We start from the raw sequence: 9,039 nt of genomic DNA, 5'->3' as shown, positions 1-9,039 counted from the left end.
AAACACCTTCAAGGACTTCCTGTAAGCAATAGAATAAAATCCTATGTCTTTAGCATAAATTTCAAAATCAACCTCCTCTCCTACATTTTCCATCTTCTATCACCCCTTAAAACTCACAACAAGCAATTCACCAACTTCTCTGCTTTTTCACATTCTACAGATAATTATCGAGAATCTACTATGTTCAAGACACTTTGCGGGGCACCTGAGTGGCTCAGTGGGTTAAGCCTCTGCCTTCGGCTCCGGTCATGATCCCAGGGTCCTGGGATTGAGCCCTGCATCGGGCTCTCTGCTCCGCGGGGAGACTGCTTCCCTTCCTCTCTCTCTGCCTGCCACTCTGCCTGCTTGTGATTTCTCTCTGTCAAATAAATAGTGCAGCCTCTTTGGAGAACAGTGTGGAGATTCCTCAAGAAATTAAAAATAGAACTTCCCTATGACTCTGCAATTGCACTCCTGGAAATTTACTCCAAAGATACAGATGTAGTGAAAAGAAGGGCCATCTGTACCCCAATGTTTATAGCAGCAATGGCCATGGTCGCCAAACTGTGGAAAGAACCAAGATGCCCTTCAACGGACAAATTGATAAGGAAGATGTGGTCCATATACACTATGGAGTATTATGCCTTCATCAAAAAGGACGAATACCCAACTTTTGTAGCAACATGGACGACACTGGAAGAGATTATGTTGAGTGAAATAAGTCAAGCAGAGAGAGTCAATTATCATATGGTTTCACTTATTTGTGGAGCATAACAAATAGCATGGAGGACATGGGGAGTTAGAGAGGAGAAGGGAGTTGGGGGAAATTGGAAGGGGAGGTGAACCATGAGAGACCATGGACTCTGAAAAACAATCTGAGGATTTTGAAGGGGCGGGGGGTGGGAGGTCGGTACCAGGTGGTGGGTATTCTAGAAGGCATGGATTGCATGGAGCACTGGGTGTGGTGCATACTGGGTGTGGTGAATACTGTTATGCTGAAAATAAATAAAAATAAATAAATAAAATTTTTCAAAAAAAAAAAGACACTGCTAGGCACTGAGGGTACAGCAATCAAAATACAGTATCTTCCTCTTACAAAGATTTCATTTCACTAGGAGATATCAATAAAATTACATAATTTCATGCATAATATTAAGTTGAGATTTTATGAAGCAAGGTTAAAAGCTGTCAGCGGTCATCTCAGTTGGGACACTGCTTTGGTTTGTGAGGGTCCCAGAAAGATATAACTGTAGACTGTCAGCTAATCCTAAGGTCTGCAGCATTTAGTCAGGCTAGAGCATTCTGAGGTGGGAAACACAGCATGACCATGTTACGGTGTTACCTCGGCCTTTCTCCTCCTCCACATGGTAAGACCCTGTCTGTTAGTTCCATTTAACTCACAGATTTCCACTTCAGAAAGGCAAAGCTGGAACACACCATCGCAGCTAACCTTTCTCTGTCACGGAATATATCACAGCCTGACACATTATAATTGCTGGTATTTACTTCAATTTCCCGCGAGACCGTGAATAACTCCAGAGAAAAAGTCCTCATATATATATATGTATATGTATATACGTATACGTATACGTATATACATGTATATGTATATATATATATACACATCTTCTAGTATTTATTTCTTTGGGGGCCTTTCTTTCTAAGAGTAACGAGAATAAGTAACAAATCACTTTCCCTTTAAAAGTTTAAATTAGAATGGAGAGGGCGATGCTGAACTAAATCTGCTATTCTCTTTGATCCATGCCATAACGAGACCTGCCAAAATGCAATTGAATAATGAATAACAGCTTTTTGTGGGTAGAAGCAGAGAGAAAAGTAAGAAGCGCAAATCCAAATAAATATTTTGGATATTGTGATAAAATTTGGTCTGTGATGATTTTGAAGACAGCTACTGGAATCAAGGTTGATAAAATGCAGCCCAAATAGAGTAAGACAGCAGCAGTGAAAAATAGTGATAGGAGCGGGATCAATCACTCTGTGGAAAGAAATCCACTCTCAATAGAACTGTGCCCATCAAAGAGGTGTTGCTGGCTAGACTTATTCCACGGGCAATTACTAACTGAGTCGGTTTCCTCTTCTACAAAATGCAGAGCTTGGATGAATTTGAGCAGTGTTTTCTAAAGGGTCTTCTGGATAGCTTCCTGAAATGTTAATACTAAAAAGTAATTTTTAGAAGCTCAGGGTTAAATAAAGTTCTGTATGTTTCTTTAGAATCTATCCTAGGCTAATGTATGATGTGGCTCACTAGAGGGCCCATTATATGGCTTGCTCAAATCTATTTGAAATATGAAGGCTGTGCCTCATTTATATAGTTACATTTTTTGGAAACAGACATAAAAAAAAGAAGGGGTGCTAATGAAATAGAATCATTGACTATAGATGAGGTGGTCCAGGGCATATGAAGCAAGAGAAAAAAAGCAAAAAAAAAAAAAAAAAAAAAAAAAAAAAAAAAAACCAAAAAACAAACAAACAAAACAAAACACAGGCTGACAGAGGTAGGTGAGGAGTGCTCTAACACAGTCCTACTGTGCTTATATCTAATCGATACACTAGCTCCTTCTTCAAGATAGCCTTGATAAGAAAGAAAAGGTCAGCTGAATTAAGATGTGTTTGATGACATGATTGATTTTTTCAATAAGTATGTTATGTCATGGCAAATCCATAAAAACAGTTCATAATCTGCTATTCTGAGTAACTCCAGGAGCCCAGATTTAACTCTGAGTGCCATGGCAAGGCACTAAAAACTTGAAGTGGAAAAGTAGTATTCATTCTGCAAAAATTCACTGCAAATGTGCTAAAAAACCAGAGATGACTATTTCTGCCCACTGCTTACCTTGGCGTATCGAAAACATCGTGACATGTGATTCTCTTGCCAAGTTCGAATTTGTACTTAGGTTCAGTGAGGAAGGAAATGGGGAGGAAGGGATTCTCTTTTGGGCAATATTAAGGATCCCAAATAGTTGTGGTTTTTTTTTCTCTTTTTTAATAATTACATGCTCAAAATCTTCACTTTAATACTCCTATTTTTTTCATCCTTCCCTTTAATTTTTGTTCTGTTTCTCAGTTCTTGGAGAACTGTTTTTCCTTTTGCCTAGCCATTTTATATTACTTTCCAGTACCGCGGAAGCAAAGTGGGAGTGTTCAAAAGCTCTGCTGCTCTCTCTTGAATGCGGCACAATTTCTTTCCTAAGGAAGAAGAGCCCATTTAGAACTGTGTGCAGCGCCATCTCGTGACAAAGGAAGTAATTTTTTTTAGTGAATAGAGCATCTGCACATTATAATATGTGCTTTGCATAATAGGCACCAAAATTTAGAGGTTTTATAAAGTCAGCAGGCAGTGAGGAACAGATATGGGTATCATGGTGTCCTCGTGTTAATTTTTTCCATGAAAATTAGACGTCAGAAATTAAAAACAATAACGTTTGGATTGCTCAGTTTTGAGAATCTTCTCCAGAAAGTTATATCCTACCAAGTAAAAAATACTCAAAAAATATGTTACGTCAATGCAAAAGACTACTGGAGGTTACAAAATGGGTCTACGTATTTAGCATCTCCCCAGGGTAAAACTACTAGATACCGAGTTAAAATTATCCTATGCTTAGAGAAAATGCTAGTGACAAAACTTCCAGAAGACTTCCTCCAACAGCAAGCTAAGAAACAGCATTCTTGATTTTCAAAATATAATGCATAGTACACAAATGTTCTCAACTAAACATACGCAGCACTTTATGGAATAAAGTCATCTCCTGAATAAATGAATTTGAACACGTTGTTCTGATTCAATTGTTATTCATGGACCTTTCTCCATTTAGCATTTTTGTCTAGAAAACACATTCTAAATATAAAAAAAAAGTTTGAATTCCACAGAAGAGAACTATTTTAAAACGGTGGCAAACAATTTTCTACTCAATATTATTAAATGTTTTCATGATGTGAAAACATCTTCTAGGGTTAGCTATTTTAGTCAAAAACTTCTCAAATGCTGATGCGAGATCTAGGTTGTTTAGGTCTCCTGAAAAGAACTGGAGGGAACAGAATGGCACTTTCAACTTAGTAATTCTTTCTGTGAGTAAACTCAAGGAGGAACAGACATCAGTTTATTCAAAATGTTGATTATGAAAGCAGGGAACAAATCAGAGCATTTCTCCTTCTCTTTTCTAATGAGGTAAAATAAAGCCCTGATTAAATAAATTAAACTTATGAGTTTATTCTCATAAACAATTGTTAATTTTGTAAATATGTTTTTACTAAAGAATACTTGAGTAGTCTAAAACTCTGAAGGTGACATCAGAAGAAACTTCAGGAATAACATGGATTTTTAAAAGGGAATTTAGATATTAACATCAAGAAAAAGATGTAAATCAAGGTAGATTACCACAGTCATTCCTGTAGGTTACTTGGGCACTGAATATTATTTCTAGACTTAGAAAAAAGGTATTACATGCATTAAAAATTTCCTTAATTTCTACTCTTACTCTATTTGTGGAATGGAATTTTTCTATACAAATAAATGTGGGCTCTGCTACAGAAATTGAACAAAAGAGCTCATTTTTCTAAAGAACTGCTTACTTATGAAGTCTTTTGATAACTCAGGCATCTGGACAGCTGTGTTTCATCTCCACTTTAGTTTAACTACTTGCATTCAAAGTTGCCACAAAATTTCCAAATGTAAAGCATGGATACTCAATTTCATCTTTAAACAATTTAATATTTTAATGAATCAGCTAATTTAGACACAAGAATGAGACCTAGACTCAATTTCCAGGACTGCTGCAGGCACTGCCCTAATTCCTGGGGATGAAAAACACTAAGACAGCGCCCATGATTTTAACCAGGCTACTGAAAGCTACTGTTAAATCTACAGCTTCCACGGAGAAGGGAAGCGTTAAACCGATAGGAAAGACCTACATTAGTTTGGTACAAGAAAAACCCTTTTGTACTAACATTTCCACATAATGTAATTTTTAAAGAACAGCAAAGCACGGGCCCCAAATAAATCTTCACTTAAAAACAACCATCAGGAGAGCGCTTCCTTCCCCTCTCTGCTCTCTGCCTTGGGATATAAAGAGAAGTTGGCAGTATGTAACCCCAAAGAGGGTACTCACCAGAACAGGACCGGGCTGGCACGCTGATCTGAGACTTCCAGGCTCCAGCACTGTGAAAAAATGAATGTATCTTGTTTATAAGCCATTCACTCCACTGTAATTTGTTACAGCAGTCTGAATGGAATAAGACAATGCCCAACCATTTTTTTTTTTTTTACTAAAAACCAAAACAAACAAAAAACCCTTAACTTTAATTACTGCGAATGTTGTAAGCTCTCTAAATGAATTCAGAATACGCTGCTGTGGGAATTAAAAACCAAGATAAACTCTTAGCGCTTCCCCTAAACTTAACATGCTTTCTCTTACCTCCAAGGCTCCTGGAAGATCTTTCCTCCAGAAAGCTCCCAAAGCCCCTCATTTCCTTCACCTGGTCGGTTCTACATTGAGATGTAGGCATCAAAAACACTTACTCCAAATGACCTCTCTGCCCCACCCCAAATCAAAAGGACAAAAAGAAAAGAAAAGGTTTTGGCATTCTTCTTGGGTTGAGCCTTAGGGTACTCAAGCTGTCCAGATACAGAACACACCCGTTTCTTGTTATAAAAGGCCAAGGGCTCTGCCTTTTTTCATCTTTAATACCAGCCCCTCACACAGTATTGTGTGAATAAATCCTAAAGTAGTCAACCTTACCTGATCCAAGGCCCCATCTGGAAGATGCCAAAAGTAGAAACAAGTTGAAGCTGCTTAACCCTGATGAAAAGCTCAACACTTGTCTGCGTAATGATTGGCTCTGTTGTCTGTCAACTCAGTTCAGCTCTTATGTGGGACTAAGGGGGATGGAATTGGAGGGTTGTGCATTAGTACACTTTCATTTGTTCTTATCTTCACAGATATTTACTGAGTTCTTATCTGTCACACACTGTGCTAACTGCAGGATATATGACATCGGACACAACAGATGCAGTCCCCGTTCTTGGAGTAAGTGTGTGAGCCTTTTGCTATTATGTATTCACTTGACCTGAGTTCCACAAAATCCAGAGAAATGTAGGGAGGAGGAACGGAACTACGAAATTCCAGAAGGCGAGCTGTCATATTTTTAACGCAATATGCATGCTTGAGATAAGGGAATACTGTAGTGTTAGAAAAGTTACCCTGAACAAAATCTCCTTCCCAAAGTTTAGGAAAACTAAGAAAAAAGTATGAATATCTAACCCTATACATAACTACAGCAAGAAAAACACAATGGAAAACAATCACATTTCTACAAATTAAAGAACATCAGAAGACACACCCATGAATAGAATAAAATGAGTAGAAAGATACTAGGAAAATGATGACGAACATGAGAAAAAAGTCTTAATAAGAATTAAAAAAAAAAAAACCCTCAGAAATGAGTGGCTAAGACTCAAGAAAGACTTCGAAAATTAAAAATTCAACCATCTAGAGGCACCTGGCTGGCTTAGTCGGTGGAACATGCAACCCTTGATCTTGGGGTTGTGAGTTAAAGCCCCATACTGGATATAGAGATTGTTTGGAAATAAAATCCTTAATAATAATAATAATATAAATAAAAAATTAAAACATCAAAACTAAAAATACAAAAAAAAAGTTGAACAATACAACAAATAGCCTTCAAAGTAATATAAAGATGGAAAAATCTTCAAATTAAAAAAGAATGAAAAACAGATTAAAAGGGACAAAAATAAAGTAATATATGTGTTTTTATGCAGGTGTGTATATATATGTATGTATATGTATACATGTTCAAGTGTATGTATATATAAATAAAATGGAGAAAGATCAATTTAGAACATTAGAACATTAGAAACATCAATTTAGAACAAACATTTTCTGAATTTAAAAAATTTTTGAAACCACTTAATGAAAGATCACATTGTATACTTGAAACTTTTGATTTAAAGTGAACAACACCAAGCCATAGTCTACAAAATTATGGGACATAATCTATAAAGTCTTATATATATATTTTTAAAGATTTTATTTATTTATTTGACAGACAGAGATCACAAGTAGGCAGAGAGGCAGCCAGAGAGAAAGGGGAAAGCAGGCTCCCTGCTGAGCAGAGAGCCCGATGTGGGGCTCGATCCCAGGACCCTGAGATCATGACCTGAGCCGAAGGCAGAGGCCTTAACCCAATGAGCCAACCAGGTGCCCCTATAAAGTCTTATATTCTATAGGATAATAAAATCCTTCCAGGTACCAGAAGAGTTCTTTTTCTTAATATTTATTTCTTTATTTGAGAGAGAGAGAGAGAGAGTGGGGGGAAGGTCAGAGGGAAAGAATCTTCAAGCAGACTCAAAGCCTGACATGGGGTTCCATCTCACCACCCTGAGATCATGATCTCAGCTGAAGCCAAGAGTCAGATGCTTAACCAACTGAGCCACCCATGTGCACCAGTAGCAGAGCAGTTCTTAAATAGTTTACTTGTAAAACTGAAATAAAATGTGTGTTTGAAAATATAGACAATACAACTATTTTTAATGGTCGGAGAATATGCAAAATGTTTTATTAAGTTTAAAAAGTTGACATTTTTTTCGGTAAACAAGCTTATCAGTGGTTTTACTATTAGCACTGTCGTTCTGAAATATTTGTGCATATAGTATCTTACAAAGTGATAGGTAATTATAGGAAACTCTAATTCCTTTTGTCACATACGTCTTTGAAAACCAGAATTCCTGGTCACAAGAATGGAGATAGCCAAGTAATATGCAAATTAAGTAAAAATCTTATAGTCATAAATTCAAATTAGAAATATTAGTACACACTTATGAGGTTACATATAATATTATGTATTACATGCATGTGTATACATATCCCCAGATTCCTGTTGGCTATTTAACAAAACACTGATCTAGATACTGCTATGAAATTAAAATCCCAAAGATATGGAGACTATCCTGGCTAGCTGACCTGTTCGAAAACTACAGAGGTTTCTCCTGCAGGTTGTAAAATAATAAGAAATTGAAAGCACAATGGAGATGTGTATCAAATCATCACCGTTTACATTTTAAATATCTTACCATTGTAATTGTCAGTTATACTTCAGTAAAGCTGCAAAAAGGCAAGCAGACAAATACAACCTCCACAAAGTATTAGGGAGATTTGGCGTGCCACTTCTGACTTGAAGAGAGAGGGGATCATGAGGAACGAACCTGCATAGGACTCTAAGACCCAGGACGGACCATGAGTCAAGAGCCAGGAAGACAATGGGCACCTCAGTCCTACAGCACAGAGGAAGTGAATCTGTCGACAACCTGAATAAATGTGAAAGAAATCCTTTTTTTAAAAAAGATTTTATTTGAGAGAAAGAGAGAGAGAAAGTACGTGGCTGCATGCATGAGAAGGGGAACAGGTAGAGGGCGAGGGATAAGCAGTTTCCCCAACAGAGCAGGAAGCTCTGGGACTTGATCCCAGGACCCTGGGATCATGACCTGAGTGCAAGGCAGATGCTTGGCCGACTGAGCCACCCAGACAGTGCAAAGCAAATCTTCTTTTGAGTCTCCAGATAAGAATGTAGCTCATTCAACATTGATTTCAGCCTTGTAAGGCTCTAAGTAGAGAACCCAGCCACGTAACGCTGGACTTCTGAACAACAGAACTGTGAGATACAAACATGTACGTTGTCTTAAGACCTCAAATGTGTGGTAATTTGCTACTCAGTAATAGAAAACGAATACAAGCCTGGGACATTTTGTTATACTACATAGCAAGGAAGTCATCAGACTACCATCGTCACATCCAAAAGACTCAAGAGCCAATTTCAAGAAATCTGACAGGTCAGAGATGGGGCAACTTGAGTTTTTATTAAAAATAGAAATTGAATTGGATAAATTCAGCAAACATGGTCATGATAATATAAAGTAACTGGTCACATATGGAGAAAGATAAGGAAAAATGTTATCTTGAACACTGGGAAATAAAAGAGAACACCTAGCAATTGTCTTGTCTCTGTATTTGAACTCTACGTAAATGA

At 37.3% G+C, this 9,039-nt stretch overlaps 1 long non-coding RNA gene across 1 annotated transcript; it reads right to left on the bottom strand.

Annotated features, from left to right (window-relative positions):
• Positions 1–2,701: 2,701 nt before the first annotated feature.
• Positions 2,702–5,854, bottom strand: LOC309845129. Its single transcript, XR_014301058.1, has 3 exons — positions 5,736–5,854; positions 5,106–5,155; positions 2,702–3,186 (listed from the first exon to the last, which is right to left on the bottom strand). It is a non-coding gene; the product is annotated as an uncharacterized lncRNA (long non-coding RNA).
• Positions 5,855–9,039: the final 3,185 nt, after the last annotated feature.

This window comes from Mustela nivalis, assembly GCF_964662115.1.
Source record: "Mustela nivalis genome assembly, chromosome: 12".
Taxonomy (NCBI): domain Eukaryota; kingdom Metazoa; phylum Chordata; class Mammalia; order Carnivora; family Mustelidae; genus Mustela; species Mustela nivalis.
Note: the sequence above shows the minus strand (reverse complement) of the source record. Positions and strands in the feature narration are given on the sequence as shown.